Here is a 24,223-nt window from a genome sequence, read left to right on the forward strand (position 1 = left end):
TATTAAAACCATTACAAATATGAGAGTTTCTATTATTAATTCCAGTGATACTAGTATCTTTAAGTAAAAAAGTACTCACCTACTGAGCTGAGCTGGGATACAAAAGCTGGTAAGTCCCATTTTTCACCTTGTTCAAATAATTCTAGGAAAGTATTTACTAAATTTGTCATTCAGCCATTTTTGACTGCTGTTTGTCACGCTCATGGTGATTTTTTAAAAACTTTATGCCTCACTCTTTTCATTAGATCAAACCAAGGAAAACAGAATACCAATAATATAATTAAAATAAACCCATAAATATTAAAAATGTCAGAATATATAAATTATTAATATTAAAAGCATATACTCACTTACATTTTTTGTTCCATACAGTAGAAAATCCAGAGGGATATTAATGGGTTTATTTTAATTATATTGCCACATTGATTTAGGGTTTTTTTAGTATTCTAAGACAGTGATTTCAGTCTTTTAAATCATAATAATACAACAGGGCTTATATTCACTTTTGCACTCTGTGGTAGAACAATAACAGTCTAGACTCTGCAATTAAAAACCCTTTGTATCCAGACTTATGGACGTCAGTGGCATAATCTTTGAATTAGGCAGTCTAAAACCTGTAACAATAAATATATAAAGAAATAGAAATGACACAGTTCTTTCAGCACCCAAAAATAATGGGTAAACCCGGTATAATTCTTTTGATATTTTCTTTGGGCTCTCCAATTGACTCCTTCAACATAAGAGGTTCTATCCTAAATCTCACTATGATAGATATCCTCCAGACTAAATGCATTTGACAATATATATGCTGGAATTTGCAAGCAGCATAATACGGTGAAATTACACATGGAATGATACTCATAGTAGTTATGTATTTTTGATAGATGGCACATGTAAAGCATAACATGCACACATTTTAGTTTGTAGGGAAAGGGCTTAATGTATTAACTATGGCTGAATATATCAATATGAAAGTAAATCATATGTGCAATTAGTTTAGTGTCAGTTATCTTCAAAAAATGCTTTCATTAAAAACATAAGACTAGAAAGTGATTCTCAGAAGTTCCTTGAGGAGTAATGAAACACTGGTGACTTATTCATTCTCTTTGTGTCTATGAATATAGTGGAACACTTCCCATATTTTCAAACAGCCTTTGTTCCCTTGGTAGGAGAATATGGAGTAACCTCCTCTAAAACTGAGAGCTAGATAAAATTTCAGTTCAACAGTTGCATTTTGTCCTTTAAATATCAAAATGTAGCACACAAGGGATTTATACGATCTGAAGAGATACTGGAATATAGTGGTGGTACCCAGGGGGAAAGCAAGCATTCAAGGAATCCACAGATTACCTACTGGTTAATTTTTAATTGTGCTCCCTAATTATACATATTGTACATATTATGTGTAAGCTTGTATTTAAATCATTTTTATATCACATAGATGCATATTGATCTATTACTGAATTCAGCTAATGCAGATGAGGCTAGATGAAAAGTAGATGAACATTCTCTAGATTTGATATAAAGGAATTCAGAGTGGGGACAAGCAGTTTGTAGCCATACATTGGCTCCATCTGTTTTCAGAACAAGCACTGCAAATATGAGAAATTGAAGAATAACTTAGTGTAAGAATTCCTTAAATTGTATCAAAAGCAACAGAATCTTCCAAAAGATTTTGTGTGAAAACTGAAAAAGCTTGTGCTATAATGAATATGTTAGCTTTGTGGCAATATGAGAATTTTTTGGTCCAGGATCTTTTCAATTTCTTTGTGCCAGGCCAATTTAGCATGCTTCTTTAATTGATGTAGTTGAAATAGTTGCTATAATTATTGTGCTGGTGAAGAAGATGCAAGTGTAATGAAATTTAAATTGTTATGTAATGAAATTTAAATTTAGAAAAACACTACAAAAGTTTGAAAAACTTACAAAATCAGGAATCATAAAAAACAGGAGTTAGATCTGCCAAATGGGAGAAAAATCTGGCAACCCTGTACAGCATTTTACATCTTTTGTAAAAAAGCAAACTAAAAATAGCCTAGAAATCAGCTTATCGAAATTTACACTTCACTCCTGTGTAGATTTAGGCTGCAATACTTTTCATTCTTACCTGAAAATAAACTTGTTTGATACACTGAAACAAAGTCATTACTAAAAGCCAACATGGGTTTGTCAAAAACAGATCATGCCAGACAAATCTTATTTACATTCTTTGACCAAGTGACAAAATTAGTGGAGCAGAGGAATGCTGTGGATATAATTTACTTGGACTTCAGTAAGGCATTTGATAAAGTAGATCACAACTTTCTACTTGATAAGATAGAAAAATGTGGGTTAGACAGCATCACCACCAGATGGATTTGTAACTGGCTGACCGGCCATACTCAGCATGTGGTCCTCAATGGAACCGCATCTACATGGAGGGAAGTATGAAGTGGGGTGCCCCAGGGCTCTGTTCTGGGCCCGGAGCTCTTCAACATCTTCATCAATGATTTGGACAAAGGGATAAATGGGCAACTCATCAAATTTGCAGACGACACCAAGCTGGCAGGAATAGCCAACACTCCAGAAGACAGGAGGATCTGGACAGACTTGAACACTGGGCGCTATCTAACAAAATAAAATTCAATGGTGAAAAAAGTAAGGTTCTACATTTAGGCAAGAAAAACCAAATTTACAGGTATAGTATAGGGGGTACCTTGCTCAATAGTAGTAACTGTGAGAGGGATCTCGGAGTCCTAGTGAACAATCACTTAAATATGAGCCAGCAGTGTGGTGCAGCTGCCAAAAAAGCCAACACAGTGCTAGGCTGCATTAACAGAGGACTAGAATTAAGATCATGTGAAGTATTAATACCACTTTACAATGCCTTGGTAAGGCCACACTTGGAATACTGCATCCAGTTTTGGTCACCACGATGTAAAAAAGATGTTGAGACTCTAGAAAGAGTACCGAGAAGAGCAACAAAGATGATTAGGGGACTGGACTAAAACATATAAGGAACAGCTGCTGGAATTGGGCATGTCTAGTTTAATGAAGAGAAGGACGAGGGGGGACATGATAGCAGTGTTCCAATAACTCAGGGGCTGCCACAAAGAGGAGGGAGGCAGGTTATTCTCCAAAGCACCTGAAGGCAGGACAAGAAGCAATGGATGGAAACTAATCAAGGAGAGAAGCAACCTAGAACTAAGGAGAAACTTCCTGACAGTTAGAACAATTAACCAGTTGAACAACCTGCCTCCAGAAGCTGTGAATGTTCCAACACTGGAAGTTTTTAAGAAGAGACTGGACAGTCATTTGTCTGAAATGGTATAGGGTTTCCTGCCTGAGCAGGGGGTTGGACTAGATGACCTCCAAGGTCCCTTCCAACTTTATTATTATTATTATTATTATTATTATTATTAATTATTCTAAATATATATATAATTATTGTACAATTTCATGCTCAGAATTTGAATGTCATGCCTGAAAGAACTGAAAAGTGCAGAATGATTGAATTCAGTTATTTGTTTTTATCATCTTTCTAGTAAGTCAGTCAAACCCCAATAGACACTTTTATTATGTGAGGAATATATCATTGAGAGCTTGGCCAGAGTTCATGTCTTCTAGAAAACCAAAGACAAGCATTTAATGATACCTAAAACTTTGACAAGGAATTAAAGGTACATTTTATTTTAGCAGAGGTTCTTTTTCTCCACACAAACAGCAAAAACTTATGTGACTGAAACCCAATCCAAATTATTTTGTTTACCTAAGCGGGAAAGCAGATCAGCTGCTAGAAACCATCTGTGGTAACTGAATGTGGATTTTCAGAGAAATGTATTGCGGGAAACAGAGGCATTCTTTTACTAAGTTAAAGAGTACACGATATAAATGCTGGTATAGTTTTAAAAATTTGCATAGCCAAGAATTCTTTCTTATGCTATTGTAGGTCAATGATCTCTTCCAACTTCCATTCAAAATGGTGCCTTTCTGTTAACAAGAAAGCATAGAAACAATCCTCACATGTATGCTCCATTGTGGTAGATCATTGCTCCAACTTTAAACCAGATTCTAAACTGTGCTATTAATTCATTTTAATATGCCAGCAATGATTACCATACTCTCATGGAAGACAAAATGACATCTATGAATTATTTTTCTTTCTCTCTCAGAAGATAATGAGTCCTAATAAGTAGTTCAGGATAAGACTGTGTAATTAACTAATCCATAGTGTTTCTAAACTAAATTGAAACAGGTGTTAGTTTTCATTAGAAAGACTAGACTAATTTACTGTGTGGGTTCCCTTTAATCTGTATCACAGGTGTACCCTTAATCTATCTGTAGGGCCCTCCTCATGTGGCCTGGAGAGCTGCTTGTCTTTCTTCATTCTCCAACTAATCAATTATCAGCCATGTGTACGTTGTTCCAGTCAGCAGAAAAATAACTTTCTTACTATTCTTAACTGTACTTCTAACTCTGGAATTCCTGCAAACAAAGTATATGTGTACTATTTATTTATTTATGTATTAAATTTATAGAGCCCTACTCCCATACACTAAAACAAGTCTGGAAAAGCAAGCAGAAATAAAACACAACCAGATAATATAAATTCAATTCAAAAGAAACTGGATTGAACTCCCTGAAAATTATCTTGTCAACGTATTGCAGAAAACCAGAGCCCTGCCAGACTACTATCAATATAACTGGAGTGGTCGGAACAAACCAGAATTTCACAACTTTCTCATGATTGATATCTAGATGACTGTCTGAATCTAGGGATTGCAAGTTTCAAGCAACAATTTGTTTAAGTCTTTTATTAGAAAAGAACTCAAAATGATTTAGAAAAGAACTTTTTATAAACACAAAATAAGTTGCTAAACACTGTATGAAAGCAATCCTAAGAAAACAAGCTTTGCTAACAAAACAAGCTATTTAAAACATTGGATGAGAGGGCACCATCATTGGGTGGATGTGCTTAAGTACTAAATCAGAACTATGGATTAAATATCAGTTTTTCTTTTTCCCTAGTTAAACTAAGTGGAAAAAATCATCAACTTTCTTGTCAGTTTTCCCTGAAATTCAGTACAATTTTATCATTTATTTAGTGGGGGGAAGGTAACAAAGAAGAGGTTCACTCAGAACACGGAACTTCCCACTTCTGCATTAGGCACAATGAAATGGAAATATATATTAGATTGACCAAATATTACATTTCCAGGAACTATTATGTTTCATTAGAACTCAGATGTCCTCCACCAATGTAGTCAAGAACTAAACAATGGTTGAGACAGGCCGTGCTAACCTATGCAAAGCTCTCAGAAATTAATCACTTAGTTCCAACATAAATTTTATACACCTCTACAGCAACAATGGCTTCTAATTGTTTTAAAATAAGCCAAGCACTCTAATCTTTGTAATCCAGCTGCTAAATGACTACTGTGGGAAAATGTGGTTTATGGATAGAGAAGAAAGATGTGTGGTTGTTGCCAAACACCAGAGGGAAGTGCCGAACACTTATCAGGAGACAGTGGCAATTACATATGAGCTGCCATCATACTTAAACAGAAGGGGCTAATTAGCTTTAGAGCTACATAAAGATATAAGACTCCCCCCCCTTTTTTTTTTCATTTGAGCAGGTCTCCAGAGCAAAACAAGGAAACTAGTGCTGGAGAATAGAAGAAAAACACATGGTCATAAATTGGAGGCAGAGACACATTCCTTGGCAGACATCCTCTTTCTTGTAATTGGCAGGAACCTGAAAGATGAAGCATTATGCCTTTATTTACCAAAACAGCTCTTTTTACTGCTGCATGTGGCTTGTTGCCACTTCTAAACTCTTTCAGCTTCTTGGCTTTTAAACACAGAGATTTTAGCACAGAACTTTTAGGAAGGCTCAAAAGCATATTCAGTTCAATTTAATGATCCTTTTTTAAAAAGTATATTATACAAATTCTTTCTCTCACACACTAACTATTGTGGCATCATCCTATGATAAACTGGGAAGCTAAAGCATAACTTTAATATAGCACAGAACTTTTAGGAAGGCTCAAAAGCATATTCAGTTCAATTTAATGATCCTTTTTTAAAAAGTATATTATACAAATTCTTTCTCTCACACACTAACTATTGTGGCATCATCCTATGATAAACTGGGAAGCTAAAGCATAACTTTAATATGGACAGGTGCCTTTCTGCCATCAAAGGTTAAAACCTCAACTTTTTATATACTTAGCTTTCCGAAGACTATTTCAAGAGTATTTGTTGATGGTAATTAACTCTACATTGGGCCCATAGTTGGGTAGTTTAAAAGGTTTTGTTTTATGTATGATCTATATGTTGGATAATTGAAAAGTTTTAAAGGCCATGCACCACATTAATCTTAACTGGATAATAAATCTATTGTAATTCAATAGTAACAAAACAACTGAAGTAGTGAGAATTTCAGTGAACACTATATTTTTTCATGATATTTTTCACAATGTTTGAGTCTAGAATAAATGCCTACAGTTATAATTACTTGGTAGTAGGAGAAAACAAATGTACATGTTGATGATGGAGAGCTTTCACTTGCACTGAATTGTGGCTCAACAGGCCTCAGCAACTTTTTTTTTCTCCCAAGTCCTCATAATGTTACCTTCATATGGCCACCAAGTCATATCAGAGGCAGCCTTAAGTCTTCCATAGCTACTTTGATGATCAAGGAGTGTTTTCCTTTTTATGCAGACATATTTGACACCTTTGTCATTCTATTGGAGGCATGATCAGGTGTGAAGTTGGCTCAGTTTCTATGGTCACTTTAAGTGAGACTATCTCCATCTTCTTGGTCTCTACGCACTATCATTTGGTGCCATGATGATTTGGACATTAGAAGAACCTACATCTTTCAAGATGGCTTTTTCTTGTGCCCACCAGATTTTTGAATTTTGAAAAACATATTAACCCAACCAATGGGCAGCAAGGATGGAGGGTGAAGAAACTTCTTCAGACTTCCCAAGCCTCATCCTATATCAATTACTATCTTTTCCCCATCAACTTGTTTTGGTCATGTCCACTAGATTAGATATTATTTGATTATATATTATTATAAAAGTGAACCAGATTCTTTGGAAGAGTAATAAATGAAAGGATACAGAAGTGCTGCTGAATTATATTCCAAAACTTAAAATGTATCTATTATGATGAGCTTTGGTTATTGAATGTGTGGACTGTTACAAACAAGGAACCATATGCCTTTAGAAGCATGAGTGCACATGTACTAATCTCTAAAGATTGTCTGAACAAAATTGGCTAATTCTTCTCCTTGAAGTGGCTTTGTATTGCTGGAGAGGCAAGATTGGACAATATGGTTCTGTATGGTTTCAATTATGATGTTCAAATATTTGTATTATGATTTTACCATTTTTGCTAAAGTAAAAAAAATAAGAGAATATATTATATAATCACTTTTTTCTCTTTATTTTTTCCTATATTCTTCAGCTTTTTTTGCATATAGCTTTTTAATGATAGTTTACAATATATTTGTATTCTATTGTGTTATTGTACTTTTAAAAAATAATTTTGAAGAAAACTGGTTTAATACTGCCATTACTTATACTCAACCCTTGGTCACCTTGTAAGATAAATTTAAAAATCTATATGCATCCTTGACAATTTCATCAAAACAAAATTCTCCCAAGGTAAAAGTGACCCAATCTTATTAGAAGAGAATAGTTAGAAAATATGCCAAGGGAGTTTTCAACTTACCATTAGTTTTATTATCCCAACAATCCCGAAGTTTCTTTTATTGCACAATCTGCACTTTGAATCATTTGACAGTTTTTCATTTCTGCCTTGATTGCACTAGTTCAAATAGCTTGCCTTAGAGCACAAAAATCAAGCCTTTAGTTTTTTAAAAGGGTTCCAGTTGTAAGTCTTGAGAGGTATTATCTTTATTATCTGTATAATAAAGATATCAATATATATATTTATCTTATATTTGAAAATGACTACATAGTATCTTTTCTTGACAACATTCTGTTCTTGTCTTCATTACAGTATTTCAATATTTATGTTTTCTTTCCCGTACATTTAATAAGTTCCAATCTTTAACTTGCATCATTGCTTGTTCCTGCCTGTCTTTTATGTAATCAGCCAATGTGTTTTTCTTCCTCAGCAGTTTGTTTGATTTTCAGTAAACCTCTGCCTCCATTTCTGGGGGGCGGGGAATCTACAACTGGGATGTAATGATTAGTGCAGGGGTCCCCAACCTCTGGGCCATGGCCACTACCAGGCCTTGAGCTTTTCAGAATCAGGCCGCAGAGGTGATGGGAGAGTGCATGCGCACATATGTATATCTCATTCCCTCGCAGAACCATCCTCTCTTCCCCCTCCCCCTCAGTCCACAAATTCCAAAAGGTTGGAGAACTCTGTTATAGTGAGTAGTCATTCGCTTTCTATTATTTTCAGGCTGGGACTAGGCTTCAAGCCTGAAACTGAGATTAATTCTGAGAAGAAATGAATATCATTTTATAATTAATCTGAATTATAACTGATCTCTTTTCTAGAACAAGATAAGATAGCTGCAAGATTTTTGTATCAATGTAAGTATAAAGTCTTATGTCCTAGTAGCTCACTATGGCCAATTGAGGAGATGGACATTTTACTTTAAGCATTCATCTTCCTTCCTTTTTACACCAATAAGAGATACATAAATAGAGTCTAGCACATTAGTAACAGGAGAAAAATAGGACAACATCAGATATCTGTCTGTCAGTATCCTGAAAATATCCTTCAGAACTAATGGCGCCTGTTGCTATTAGTTGCCTGCTTGTTGGTAGAATAAAACTTATCTGCTTCAAATTAACCCTCAATTGGTAACTGCATGAATGAATAAGATTACATACAGCACATTTTGGGGCTTCAGCCCCACGCATGGCTGGAAATATGATGTGCCACATGAAGAGAGGAGACTCAGCTGTGGTTCCTTCTCACTGTGCATTCCCTTTCCACACACATTTCTCCAATGGCACAGCTAAACAGGAATCCTACAGAACTGGTGTGGATATACAAGGCAATTACCTGAGATGTACAAGGTAACTGCCCTGTCTGGTAGGTCAGAGGACACTTTCTAAATGCTTGGCTTAGTTTTCCATCAGTTCAGGCCGACGCACACAAAGCAACTAATTCAGTTTTGTTAATGAATTTCCTCTACTCCCTTCCTCCCATTTTCTTTGACAAAAAATTTGAAGAGTTTGCTTATCATTCTGAGCCTATTTAGTTGGTTCTAATAAGACATTTACTCACCATGGCTTCTTTGAGAGTTTCACAATATGTAATACTCCTGTCTCTTGGCTATAATTTAGTTATCATTTGAAATCTATACTTTGCCTTGTAGCTTATGTTATGGATTCTACTTAAAGAAATTAAGCAGGAGATAAGAACAGTAAAATTGTCAATGGAATTTATTGATATCAGTTTATGTGCTAATGATTTGAATTTCATACTGCAGCAATACTCTTATGTTTACCTTACACCAAAGAAATTAAAAGGGGCTCAACAACTAGGCACTAGAAAAAGTAACCCATTTGTTGTGTCAAATGAAGAGATATGCTCAAATCAAAAATAAAAAATACAAATCATTTCAATCTTACCAATCGACTGTAATAGTTGGTAAAGTGCAACTGAAGCAAATTTAAGATAGACTCCCACCATCACAAAGTTTCTATCTAAAATAAATCAGAAATAGAATGTTCAACTTTAATCCTTTCCTTGGTTCCCAAATTATGTGGACCATGATTAATAAGACATGCTATCTTGAAGCATAGACTTTTATTCCTAACAATTGCATGAAAGATTGAATGAAAGCCATCTTTATCACGTGGCCCACGTTTATCATGTGTTTCTTCCCCACCCCCCTGGTTTCCTACAGAGTATTATGGTTTGTAATAATTAAGGGGGGTTCATTCAAAAATCATGGAAACTACAGATCAACCGCAGTTTAAACTTACAAGAAGGATCAGCACAGAAGCTTGACATCACATGCTTCCTTTTTTTTTTCAGGTTGTCATCTTGTGCGAAAAGCAGTTTGCCTAGGAATTTGATCCTGTCAGCTGGAACTACAGCTACGACTACAAAATGTATGTCACTAAGTGAGACTTTGTTAAATGAATTTTGCCCCATTTTACAACAGCTGTTAAGTGAATCACTACAGTTGTCAAGTTAGTAACACAATTGTTAAATGAACCTGGCTTTCCTGTTGACTTTGCTTGTCAGAAGGTGACAAAAGGTGATCATATGAATCCTGGATACTGCAGCTGTCATAAATATGAATCAGTTGCCAAGTGTCTGAATGTTGATCCCATGGCAATTCTGGTCATAAGTCAATTTTTTCAGTGCTGTACTTCAAACAGTCACTAATGAACTGTTGTGAGGACTACTTGTACATATCCAGTTAACTATGATTAGAGAAATTAAGCCAAATTTCAAAACACAGTATATAAATATGGTTTAATTCTATGATTATTAAAAATGAATCACAATTTAAAATTTATACAATGATCATTCTAAACTGAACTACAGGACACAGCAGCCCTATTTACTGTGATACTCCCAATGTTGTATCACTGATATTGGGTTGCAAATCATTTGGTAGCAAGATCTTTCACTTTTAATAAAAGAACACTTAACATTAAAAAGCAATATTAAAAAAGCAATTAAAGACTAAGATACATGTCACTATGCTATTCCATCTTACAATAAGTCTTCCCCTTCCTCCACGATAACAGTTGTACTCTCTGTGAACAACAATTCATTACTGCTACCATCCTGTTCCTTTGGAGGCTAATTATTATTTGTAGAAAGTGCCCACACCAATATGGAACTGAGACTAATTGAAAATGGAAACATCTCTTTCTTATTCTCCTCCTTGCAACTAAATGCTAACAGCAGTATCTAATAATTGTTGCAGCTCAACATTACCGTATTAAACTATGCTTAGCATTATATCCAGACAAAATAAAAAAGTGGTGAAATTAAGTGGTGAGATCTATTGGAGTCCTCCTACAAGAAGCAAAACTAGAATATGAATGGTCTGAATAAGACCCTATAGCAAAAGCAAAAGCGTAATAAAATTTCTACTTTCAAACCTAAAACTTTGTGAGACCCTTAAAAATCTTTGACATATTGCTTAATTGATGCTTCCATAAAAGCATCTATCTGGTGTATAAAGTAAGAAATGGTACAATATCTTATGACTTGCAGAGAAGTTCTCAAAGAATAACCAATTTGGATAAATCATTATCTGTTTGAAATAAAGTCTGTTTGTCTGTCTCCCAGCAGCGAAACATTAACAGTGAAACCTTGCAGCTTGCTGTTGAACTGCTTTAGCAAATTTTCCAATCTTTTATTTTTAATTTCCAATTGCATGTAGAAAGTGTTTTGTCAGTGTTATTAGATATTCATCTTTTACACAATGGAATCCTAGTTACACGTTGCTCTTACTTTAAGATGTATCCAATGTCTTCTGATACTGAACACTTAGCTATCATGGAGATGGGCCCTGTCATTATGACATTAGAAAATCAAAATTAATTTCACATGGCTAACCTTTTAGGGAGAAGATTTAATTTAATTTTGGTGGACACGATTGCATCAATTTAATTTCTCCATATATTTTCTTTTTAAAAAATATCTATTTCTAACCTTTTTATTTTCTCTGTGAAGTAAGCAACATCAATGAACTAGTGGAATCTTCATTTGAATTGAAAACTGAAGCTAAAATGTACATTTATAGTGAAGTCATGGAGATTCAAAAATGAAATAATTAATTGGTCAGTCTAGTTCAATGTTTCTTAGCCTCAGCAAATTTAAGATGTGTGGACTTTAATTCCCAGTTTTCCCCAACTGGTGTATCTACATTTGTGCAAGTGCGCAATGCAAGGACAATTATTATACAGTGGGGAGAATCCATAGACATGACTTCCCTCTCTCTTTATGAACTTTTATATATGGCATGAATAATGAAAAGGATGTTGGCTTTCCTTTCAGCTGAAATAGGAAAGAAAATGTGGTTTTAGTGTAATACATTCAAACGAAACATGCAGGTATTATGAACAAAATTCTCTGAACACTGTATTGAGCCAAATCTGTCTAGTCCTACTTCTGATCTTTTGTAGTAGAATGTGTGACTTAACAATTAGCAAGGGAAAAATTTTCTCAGAGCTCAGAAAACATATAAAGCTGCCCAGCAGCCAACATCCAGATAAGCAGCAATTAAGATCAAGCAAACAATCAAGCAGAAAATTATATCCTAATCAAGGAACTATTATGGAAAAATTCACAGCCCTACTAATACTGATAGGGCAAGTCACTATATATAAACAGAGAGCAAACTCCACATTCACCACATTAATGCTGTTGCCTAGTTGGGTAATGAAACTTCTGCAAGCAAAGCATCAACTTAGAAAGCATCAGGGATATTACAGCATATAAAGAGTTTTCCCAAGTATGAAATGTCCACCTCTGCTAACTGCACCAAATGATTCAGGGTGAATTGTTAAAAAAGGAGAAGGAAAATGAAAAGTTGGGATGGAAATTAGCTACGCAGTTTGGTTTTGCTACCTCTTGCCTGGCAAAGACCAGCTCAGATATAAATAAGTAAATCAACAAGATGCTAGAATAGAAATAACCATCAGTCGGGTTATGAGGTATGAACAGTTATCCTGACATTTGGATCTGTTCCTAGGTTGTAAATGTTGCTCATGTTTGCATTAAAGAACCAACACACGCAAACTGTAAATTCTTCTTCTGAGGAGAAAACAAGATATTTAGTTATATTTGTAAAGAACATCACAAGTATTTGCCAAGAGTGCAAATCAGTGTTCACTTTTTGCTGGGGATCAAGCTGCTTGCCTTTAATATTGGGGCATCTGTGAGAGATGCTAGAGTGATATACTTTATTCCATCAATCAAGTCTGCAAAGCCATGCAGTGCGTTTCTATTGACATCAAGGTGCCGTAACAGTTGCAGAGTTTAATGCATTCCTCTTTAATGGAATACTATAAATCTGGATACAGGGCTGCCAAAGTGAAAACAGCCATTCTTGTAGATGAAACAGCTTTTCTTGAATTCCCAGAGGCCAACTGGATTGGTTGTAAAACCAATCATTTACATCAGTCCAAAATTGCCATAATGAAATTTGCACATGTGACTGACAGTGATTTTGCCCACCCAAAAGGTAGAACAATTTGTGCAAACTGCAGTTATTACAGTTCATCAATTTCCATATGTTTATATTTCCAGAATATTTCCCTCCTAAGAACTACACATTATAATACACTGAATTTCTACATTATGCACCAAAGATGCCCACCATACAAAACTATTTAGTATACATTTGAGAATAAGCCTAATATTGTTATACATGTCAAAGTTCTAGCTAATCCATGATCTCTCAAACAATCAAAATAGTAGCAGGTGAAAAGAATGACAGGCATTGATTTTGTATATTTTTCTCCATGATTCTTTGTTTGTAAATATCTTTGGAAATCCTAAATACTCTCATGAGCAATAATAAAACAAACAAGAAATGAAAACTTACAAAATGTTCTGCTCCTTTGTTCCATTGATTGAAAAAGAAAAAACAGAGATGTATTGAGAATCTCAAGTGCATACTTGCTAATTGGGACCTAAATCAATATCTTATATAAAATTGGAATTATCTCAGTAATTTCAGCAGAGCTTTGTATAGTACCCACAGAGCAAATAAAGCAAGGGTTGGTCACTCTTTGGCCAGCAACATACTTAAGATTTTGTGGAGAAGACTTCCGGTGGCTGCGCGGCGCCGGAGACAGCCTTCCCGGGCTGCCCGCGGCTCAGCTGTGTGTTTTTCGCCCGAAACAGCGCCGATCAGCTGTTCGGGCGAATTTGAAGCCCCCTCCTCGGGAGAAGAGGAGGGGGTGAGGCCCCAGGTAGGGGTCGAGTTCTCCGGGGCCGCCTGAGCTTGGAGCTTGGGCGGCTGAAGGATTGAACTCCCCCGAAGCCTGGGTTGCTCCCAGCTGGCCAGCGTCTCTGCTCCGGACTTCTTGGAGCAGAGCCAGGCATCTGCGACCACCCCTGCCTGAAGAAAGGACTATGGATTAAAAGGAGCAGGCAGAGCGGTACAAGAGGAAAAGGTGAAGATGATTATTTTATTTTACTCTCGAGCTTGATGGACTTTTTAAACTTTAAGTGAAAGTGCGTCACAATTGAAAGTAAAAGATGGCGGCTAAACCTCCCCCTAAAACTCTTCGGAGTGGTGGATCTTCTCCGGTGCAACAATCATCATTACAGGCGTTGCACCCTCCTGATGTATTGACACCGAAGGACTTACGAGATGCTCTGGATAAACATGCCCAGGTAATTTTGGAATCAATCGGTGATAAATTTGCACAGATGGAGGAGAAATTGGAGAAACTGGAGGAGAGAATGGAAGAGAGGATGGAACAGAAGTTCAGCGTGATGAAGGTAGACATTTTGTCTTCAGTGCATAAAGTGGTGGAATGTGTGGATGATTTGGATGAAAAAGTGGATGATTTGACTCAAAAGAATGCCATATTAGAAGCAAAAGTACGGGAGAATGAAGATTTAAGAGACAAAATGGAAAGGGAATTAAGTCTTGCTCAATATTACCAGATGCAGTTTGCTGTTAGAATCAGAGGCTTAAAAGAGAATATTAAGGAAGATTTAAAGCAGCTGGTTTCTGAGGCTCTCGAAGTGGTATTGAAACAGCCAGCATCTGAAATAAGAGAAGCTATGGATAAAGTGTTCCGTGTGAATTCATGGATTGCTAGACAGAGAAAGCTACCTAGAGATGTGGTGGTCTACTTTGCAAAAAGAGAAATTAGAGATGAAGTTATACAAGCTGCCTATGATGCTAAAGTTGTGATTGCTGATCAAGAAGTCTTGGTTTTAAAAGAAATTCCTCCAAAGATTTTAAGGAGAAGGAAAGACTTCACATTTCTTGTGCAAGAGCTTAAGCAACGAGATATAAGGTTCAGATGGGAGATTCCAGATGGGCTGATGGTGATGCATGAAGGTAAAAGGTACCGGCTGATTACTGTGAAGCAAGCGCGTGATTTCTACAATAACGTTTTAAAAGCAACCCCATTAACACTTCTGGAAGCTGCAAAGGGATCTGGAGAAGGAGAACATCAAGAGGTTGAAGTAGAGGAAAATGGTGCTGGAGGAGATCAAGCTATAACTTCTTTGGATGATCCTAGAGAGCAAAGGGTAACGCGTGCTGCTTTAAAACAAGCAAAGAAAATAAAAGAACAAGACCAGCAAAAGTCTTCGGAATCTCCACAACATACTCATAGCCAAGCAGTGGGAGGAGCACGGCCTAAAGAAGATAGTCCTATCAAAGCAGTGCTCCAAGAGCTTTGGGAGGATATGCATGGCAACTAAATTTTTAACTTGGAACGTTAATGGACTAAATTCACCACAGAAGAGGAGGAAAGTTTTTCAATATTTAAAACAATTCAAGATAGATGTTATATGCTTGCAAGAAACGCATATTAGAGTCTTGGATCAAAAGTATTTATTGAACTCAAGGTTGGGTACGCAATTTGTTGCTTCTGCAATGAATAAGAAAAATGGAGTGGTTGTCTATGTTAAAAGTGCCTTAACAGCAGACTTAATTGAAGCAGATAAGCATGGAAGATACGTTATGATAGAGCTGCTGCTAGAAGGTAAAAAGACGCTTTTAGTTGGATTATATGCACCTAATCAACAACAAGCTGACTTTTTTAGTTTACTTCACACTAAGCTTACCCAGTTGGATTATAAATCTTTTATTTTTATGGGGGATTGGAATGGTGTTTTGGATGTACAGATGGACAAGGCTGGAGCTTTTAAGTGCATTCCAAGTCATGCTAGACTGCCTAAATCTTTTTTTGAAATGAAGGATGACTTGGAACTGCGAGATATTTGGCGTGAGAGACATCTACAGGAAAAGGATTATACTTTTTATTCTGATAGACATCAATCTTTTTCAAGGATTGATTTTATTTTGTTGACTAATGATTTTTTTTGAGGACTAAAAAGGTGAAGATTTGCGCAAGAATTATCTCTGATCATAGTCCAGTTTGGTTAGAGATTGATAAAGAGAAAAGGGACAGGCGCTCGTGGCGCATAAATGAGAACCTATTTAGAAATCAGAGAAATGTGGAAGAATGCAAACAGCGGATGAAGGATTTTTTTGAAACTAATATGAACAAGGGTACCTCTATGGATATGGTTTGGGATGCTAGCAAGGCCTACATGAGAGGGGTGTTGATATATATGAATAATAAACATAGACGTGCTGTGGAAGCTAGAAGGAAAGAACTGGAGAATGAAATAAAGGAAAAAGAAAACGCTTTGATTTTGAACTCAGAGGATGTGAAGATTAAGGAGGCTATTAAATTGTTAAGAGGACAATTTGATAAACTAATGGCTGATCAAGTGGCAACCAATCTGCGGTTTGCCAGGCATAATACTTTTTGTAACGCTAATAAACCAGGCAGATGGTTAGCTTATAGATTGAGGAAAAAACAAAGGGCTTCTAATATTGATAAGATTGAGCATAAAGGAAGGGTTGTGTTTCAACAGGACCTTATCAAGGACGCATTTGTGGATTTTTATTCTAAATTATATGCTAAGGAGAAAATTAATGAAAAAGACATTGATATATATTTGGAGAATGCTAGCATCCCGGTTCTTACGCAAGTACAAAAAGAGGGGATTAATCAATTGATTACAGAAGAAGAAATTTTTACAGCAATTAAGGAACTGAAGGTGGATAAAGCACCAGGTACGGATGGTTTGACTGCGGCCTATTACAAAAATTTGCAATTAGAGATGATAAAACCGTTAAAGGAACTGTTCCAGACAATCCAGAGGGGGGAAAGGTGCCACCGTCTTGGAGAACAGCTTTTATTTCCCTGATTCCGAAGGAAGACCAAGATGCTACTCAAGTTAAAAATTACAGACCGATATCGCTTTTAAATACAGATTACAAGATATTTGCTAAGGTTTTGGCTAATAGACTGATGAGGGTTCTGCAACAGGTGATTCATGGGGACCAAACGGGGTTTATTAGTGGTAGGCAAATGAAAAATAATGTGAGGCATATAGTTGATGTGTTAGAGTTTTTGGAAAGGAACAACCAGATCTCTGCGGCGCTAATTTTTTTAGATGCTGAAAAAGCTTTTGATCAATTGAATTGGCAATTTTTGTTGAAAGTTTTAGACAAAATGGATTTTGGGGAAAATTTTTTGCAACCGATTAGGGCATTATATCAAAAACAAACTGCCCGAATTATAGTTAATAATAGCCTGACAGAGGCATGTAATATCGAGAAGGGCACAAGGCAAGGGTGTCCGTTATCGCCCTTGTTATTTGTGTTAACATTAGAGATATTATTGGTTAAAATACGGAATTCGGAAAAAATTAAGGGGATACAAATTAGAGATCAGGATTATAGATTGAGAGCATTTGCAGATGATCTGGTTGTTACAGTGACCCAGCCAGAGAACTCTGTTGTGGACCTGATGGAGATAACAACACAATATGGGAAGGTTTCTGGATTTAAAGTTAATATACAGAAAACCAAAATTTTGGCCAGAAATATGACAGTTTCGCAAAAGGCTCTCTTAGAAGGATTAACTGGATTTGAGATTGTTAAAAGGGTTAAATATTTGGGGGTGCTTTTGTCGCCCTCTAATACAAAGTTATATAAAAATAATTATGAAAAACTATGGGGGAAAATTCAAAAAGAATTGGAGAGTTGGGAAAAATTGCAATTGTCTTTGTTGGGACGGATTGCAGCAGTGAAAATGAATGTCCTGCCTAAATTTTTATTTTTATTTCAAATGATACCTATTCTTAAGAAAGACTCTAATTTGGAGGAATGGCAGCGAGGTATCAATAAATTTGTGTGGGCAGGGAAAAAGCCACGAGTTAAACTTAAGATTATGCAGGATACTCGTGAGAGAGGTGGCCTTAAAATGCCCAATTTTAAAGTATATTATGAAGCTGCTGCATTAGTAGGAATAAGTGATTGGATTAATTTGACACAAGAGAGATTATTAAATCTTGAGGGTCATGATTTGTTGTTTGGCTGGCATGCATATTTGTTGTATGACAAGAAGGTAGACAATGTGTTTAGAGTGCATATTTTAAGACAGGCATTGCTGAGAGTTTGGAAGAAGTATAGACATAAGTTAGATTGCAAGATACCACTGTGGGCAATTCCAAAACATGCAATAGAAAATATACATGCTGGTTTCAAACATGATGTGACTACGTACAAGGAGATCCTAAGTTTGGAAAGAAATGTTTGGTGTTTGAAATCATATAGCCTCTTGCGAGAAGAGAAGGTTGTTCAAAACTGGTTTCAATATACTCAGTTACGGGCCAGGTGGAAAGAAGACCAGAAAAATGGTTTTACAATGACTGATGAAAATTTGATAAAGCAAATTAGAAATCAGGGTCCAGCACATATCAAACGGATATATCTTGCATTGATAGAGATTGACTCAGAAACAGAGCTTGTTAAGGATTGTATGATAAAATGGGCCCAAAACATCCAGGAAGTTATCACAATGGACACGTGGGAAAAGATTTGGGTGAGGAACGTAAAATTTACACAAGCTCAAAATCTAAGAGAAAATTTTTACAAAATGTTTTACAGATGGCATTTAGATCCTAAAAAGCTTGCAAGTATGTATCCGAATTATCAGCCTAAATGTTGGAGGTGCGGTGATGAAGATGCAACATATTTTCACATATGGTGGACATGTAAAAAGGTTAAGGCTTTTTGGATAAAAGTCTGGTGGAACATGCAGAAGATTTTTAAACAGAGGATAAAGTTTTGTCCGCAGCTTTTTTTGTTGGGAATAATTGCAGATGCTACAGTTGTGGACACCAAGCTGATGTTGAATTTAATTACGGCAGCAAGACTTTTGATAGGTCAGTATTGGAAGAAAGAGGAACTGCCGACCATAGAAGAGTGGACTTTAAAGGTTTCCGACCTGGCAGAGATGGCGAAGATTTCGGCCTATTTGAAAGATCACTCGCAAGAACACTATATTATGGAATGGAGAAAATGGATTGAGTTTATCCAGAACAAGTATAGGGTTAAGAAGTTTTATGTAGCATTTGAATAAGTCTTCTTTCTTTTTTTTCTTTTTTTCTTTTAGTTTCTTTATATATATTTAATATTACTAAGGCTTGTTTTATCCTATATAAGCTAGAGAGTGATGGATTTTAGAGTTTATAGTTGTTAGTATATGATTGTTTATGATTGCTTTTTATATATATACCTTGTATTTAGCTCTGGGAAGTTGGGGGGGAGGGGGGGAGGGGGGAGAGGTAGGGGGGAGAATGGAGGGGGAGGGGGGTTTTAAAGGAAAATTGTATGTTAAAACTTTTCAATAAAAAAAAAGATTTTGTGGAGACATAAAATCTCAGTAGGTAGAACAATTATGTATATAGTAGTGAGTGTGTGCGGATCCTTTAAAAAGCTCCTTCAGAGTGCCATTTTCATTTAGTGCTTATGAAGGGCGGGATATAAATGGAATTAAAATAATAAAATAATAAAAATAATCCATCAGGCTAGAAACTGAGGAACTATAAGCACTAGTCCTGCCTTAGTCACAAAATCAGCTGAATGACCATGGGCCAATTTCTCTCAATTCTAGGTAATAGACATAGCAGACATATTCCGATGAAATTATTGAATGGAGTTTGAAAAAAAAACAACACACGTTGGCATGTCAAAGATATGCTGGAATACAACCCTGACAGTTTGGGAATTCAGTTTCTACTGACTGTTACCTTTTCTTCTCTTTCAATTTGAAAAAGAAGAGATCGTGTGTCTATAGTTTTGTAAAATTATGTCTTGGACAAATGTATTAGATTTTATTATGATATTTAAGAGAATTACTAAGTTCCCGAGAGGCTGAATAATCTCTTTAAAGCAGCAGCCTCTTTTAGTTTGGTCACTCCATGCAAGCTTTCTACTGCTTCCCTCTTAAAATCAGTCACTGTCAACTTAATCTTAAAATATGGCTATTAATAATTTGCAGGGGAGGTAACATTTGCATAAGTGTTACCTCAGAGCCCATAACTGGGAGTTAATTGGTTGCTAGTGATTAAAATGATTATGTGATTGTAATTTATATGATTAAACAATTAAACTGTTCTCCATTGAGATTGGTTTAAATGGGCTTAGGGATGGAAGTATGTATCCCAGCATGAACATAGGCAGTACTGTGCTAAGGAATGTTTTTGTCAATACTTACGTACATACATACATACATACATACATACATACATACATACATTCAACAACTATGTATAACGGGCAGGGACCTGTCATTAACCACTCCATATCAATCATTGAAGCAAAGGGAAGGGGTGAAGAGCGCAAATAAAATAAAGCATGAGACGGGGAGCATTCAACAGGCTTTATTTTAAATTATGTTATTGATCATCTATGCAGATTCTCAAATTCTCAGTCTCAATGTTATTGATAGTACAACTACCAGTGACCACTAGATGACAACAGAAAGTTATGACTTTATCCTTTTGTCGACATCTAGTGTTCATCCACACTTCTGCAGCTCAGATCTGGTAGCCCTAGTAAAAGGTGGCATTTACTGACAGCATAAATTTGATTTAGACTAAGGGTGCATAATCTTAGAATGCATCCTTAGAATCCCATGCCAGAGACCTCATTCAAAGGCAGCTTAGACTAGATCAAAGCAACATATGATTGAATGTCTTTCATAACATAGCAATAATTTAATTTCCTCCTTCTGATCCATTGAAAATTACAGTTCCTTAGTCAATATACCGTATTCAACAGCCTCCTGGCTTTTGAAAGCATTGCAAAGTTAAGCAGAAAGTAGCAATTAAATATATGTTTTCTGCCAGTATCATGAAGTGGAAACTTGCCACATAAATCTATCTGCCTCCTAGATTCACGGCTCACTTTGGAAGATCATATAGGAGCCGTGACTAGGGGGGCCTTCGCACAGGTTCGCCTGGTGCGTCAGTTGCGGCCCTATCTTAGCCGGGACGATTTATGCACGGTCACTCATGCGCTCGTGTCCTCTCGTCTGGACTACTGCAACGCTCTCTACATGGGGCTGCCCTTGAGGACTACTCGGAAGCTCCAACTGGTACAGAATGCAGCCGCGAGAGTGGTGTTGGGAGTCTCCCGATACTCCCACGTTACGCCTCTGCTCCGTGAGCTGCATTGGTTGCCAGTTGTCTTCCGGGTGAGATTCAAGGTACTGGTAACGGTATTTAAAGCACTCCATGGCATGGGGCCGGAGTACCTCAGGGAACATCTGCTGCCGGCATCAAGCTCCCTGCGCCCTGTGCGTTCCCACAGAGAGGGCCTCCTCAGGGTGCCACCGATCAGAGAATGTCGATTGGTGGCCCCCAGGGGGAGATCCTTCTCTGTGGGCGCTCCGGAGCTGTGGAATCAGCTACCGGTTGAGCTCCGGATGGCGCCCGATCTTCGCTCCTTTCGCCGCGATCTTAAGACATTTCTGTTTGTACAAGCCGGCCTAGCCTGAGGGGGAGTGTTGGGGTTATTTTATTTTTTGTTTTTTAACTTTTCTGGGGGTTTTTAGTGTTGTATTTATATTGTTTTTAACTAGGGCAATTTGTTTAATCTTTTTTTTTTTTAATGTTTGTATTCACTATTTTATTCTGCCCTGTGAACCGCCCTGAGTCCTCAGGGAGAAGGGCGGTATATAAATGTTATTAAATTAAAATTAAAATTAAAAATTAAAAATTTGTTTTTGGGGGGTTATGTGATCAAAGTAGGTTTCATTTGCTCTGAGTCTTTTTTGAAGCAGCTGGCAGTTGAACTTCTTCATCACTCCAGCTGAATCTATCATCATCCACATTTTTTTCAGTTCAAAAGCTGAATACAACCCATTGCTTTGATGCAGTTCAGGCATTTCGTTTCACGGTTGTTGATCAGCACAAATAGATTTATCTTTTAAGAAGCACATATGAGGAAGTCATATTAGGTCTTTTTCACCCACAGTAGCCATTGAATCTGTACTGTCTGTTTGGTTCCATGATGCTATGTAGTTTATCTAAATATGTTTCTGCTCCAGAGGAAACCCTGTGAAGGCAGTTTTGCAACATTTCCTCTAGTGCTATGAGATGTTCCAGCAGAGAATATTCATTGCCTTTGACTTTCAGGTGAACAATAGTCAAACCTACAAGCATTGCAAAGAACCTGACAGTGAGAACAATAAACCAGTGGAATAGTTGCCTTCACATGTAGTGGAACACAAGAGTGAAAGAGGTTCAAGAAAGATAGGGTCATTCTGAATGAATGAGGTACCAAATGAAGGTGGATAGAATAAAAAAAATGAATGGCAATAGAAGAGGAGCAAATTAAGGTGGGTTGGTCATATATTGAGAAAGGACTGAACTGCAAAAGAAATTTGGGAAAGAACAGTGAATAAGTCAAGGTGAAAATTAAGGGCATTAGTTGGAAAGTTGACAAGGTTCTTAAAAAGGGGACAAAAATTTAAAAGAACAAAAGGCAAGCTGTACCTTTTATTTTTGAAAGGTTTAAAAGACTCTTATTTTTAAAATAAAGTTTTAAAATATATATTTTAGTATCTGTCTAAAATTAAGGCCAACTGGGCTGAGAATCAATGGAACAACATTACTTAGAAATGCTGAATTCACGCTCCTCTGACTAATCCATATTTCAAAAATGAGACTGAACTCATCAATGAAGTTTTTTAAGATTTGATCTGATCCCAGCAGTTTTAAGAATGCTAAAAACCTCGAACTGTTGCTGTAATGTAAGAGTTATTTTCTTTCTTCAAGCCTTCTGATTAGTTTCAATAAAAGCGGACAGCTAGTCTCTTAAAACCCATTATTGGATACTAGACATGAGACAGAGCATAGAGTAGTAGATTGTAACAGTGTGTATACTATACTATCGACAGACACTTACAAGTTGATTAATTGGAACCCAAACACTCTCTCTAAAGAAGTTTTTTTCCAGCATACAATTTGCAGTGTATGCCTCCCAGCATACACAAAGGACAGCACAGCAGGAGGCTGATGGTGCAGATCAGCAGAGGGGCTGGACAGCTCCGGGTGATAACTGCTCACTCAGGATAAGCCTAATGAGTTAAGCTGTTGACAGCCCCAGGCATGGTCAGCCTGGTGGGAAGCCAGGATCTACACCCATTTTCACCTGCATGGCAGGAAGCCCAGGTTTGAACTGATTGGATGCCATCCACCTGGGCAGGTACAAATAGACGCCAGGCTTCCCTGTTTCCCCAGTTCGTTCTGTTCAGAATAAACTCATCTTTACCCCAGCTCTGTGTCCATCTCTATGTGAAGCACGCGACTTTACACAATTTATCACAAAGCAAGTGTTTTTGCCCTTTTTCTATGTTTCTATGTGATTTAAATGTTAGAGGTCAATTAAGATCCATCAGATTAATAAAAAAAGGATTTTAAACTTCTCCAGTACTCTTACTTGATAAAGCTTTTCAGAGAACTGGAAAGTTTCCACATCCTTTTGCATTATTTTGTGAGTCCTAATAATGGTATTCCCCCTTTTTAAATTTAAATCTTGCTCCCCATGGACTAATACGGCTATGACTACTTTTGAAATATCACAGTAGAGACTCTATTAGCTGAGCATATCCAGATTAGACTTTTTTTATTGGGGTCACGCATTCTGTTAAGTTTGTTTAACGTTACTTCTTGAACCCAACCATTGTTGGCTTCACATAACAAACCTATCTGTAAATAATGGTTAGTAAACAAAATAACTGTGATGCAACAGATTAAGACAAGCAGAAATAAGAGATAAGATAATCTTTATTGTCATTGTTTTACTGTGGGCACAACGGCACACATCAAAAATGAAATTTAGCTGCCCACTCTCAAATTGAAACACATACATGACACACACCTAAAACATACTATAAACAACATATGTATAGATCCACAACCCTACGTATACATAACAATAAAATGTTAAATACTGTCTAACTTGAATATATAACAAAAGGAGGAAGTTGACCAGGTTAATGCTGTATGGAATAAACAAACAAACAAACAAACTACTGTCATGAAGTGAGGGGCCACAGATCCAGTGGCTCAAACCATTTTAATTTCTGAAAACCATCATAGAAGATGCTAAGTTGAGCTCTGAAGCTCCACCATTTAACTGACCTGATTCAGT

Source organism: Vipera ursinii, assembly GCF_947247035.1.
Source record: "Vipera ursinii genome assembly, chromosome: Z".
In the NCBI taxonomy this organism is placed as follows: Eukaryota; Metazoa; Chordata; class Lepidosauria; order Squamata; family Viperidae; genus Vipera; species Vipera ursinii.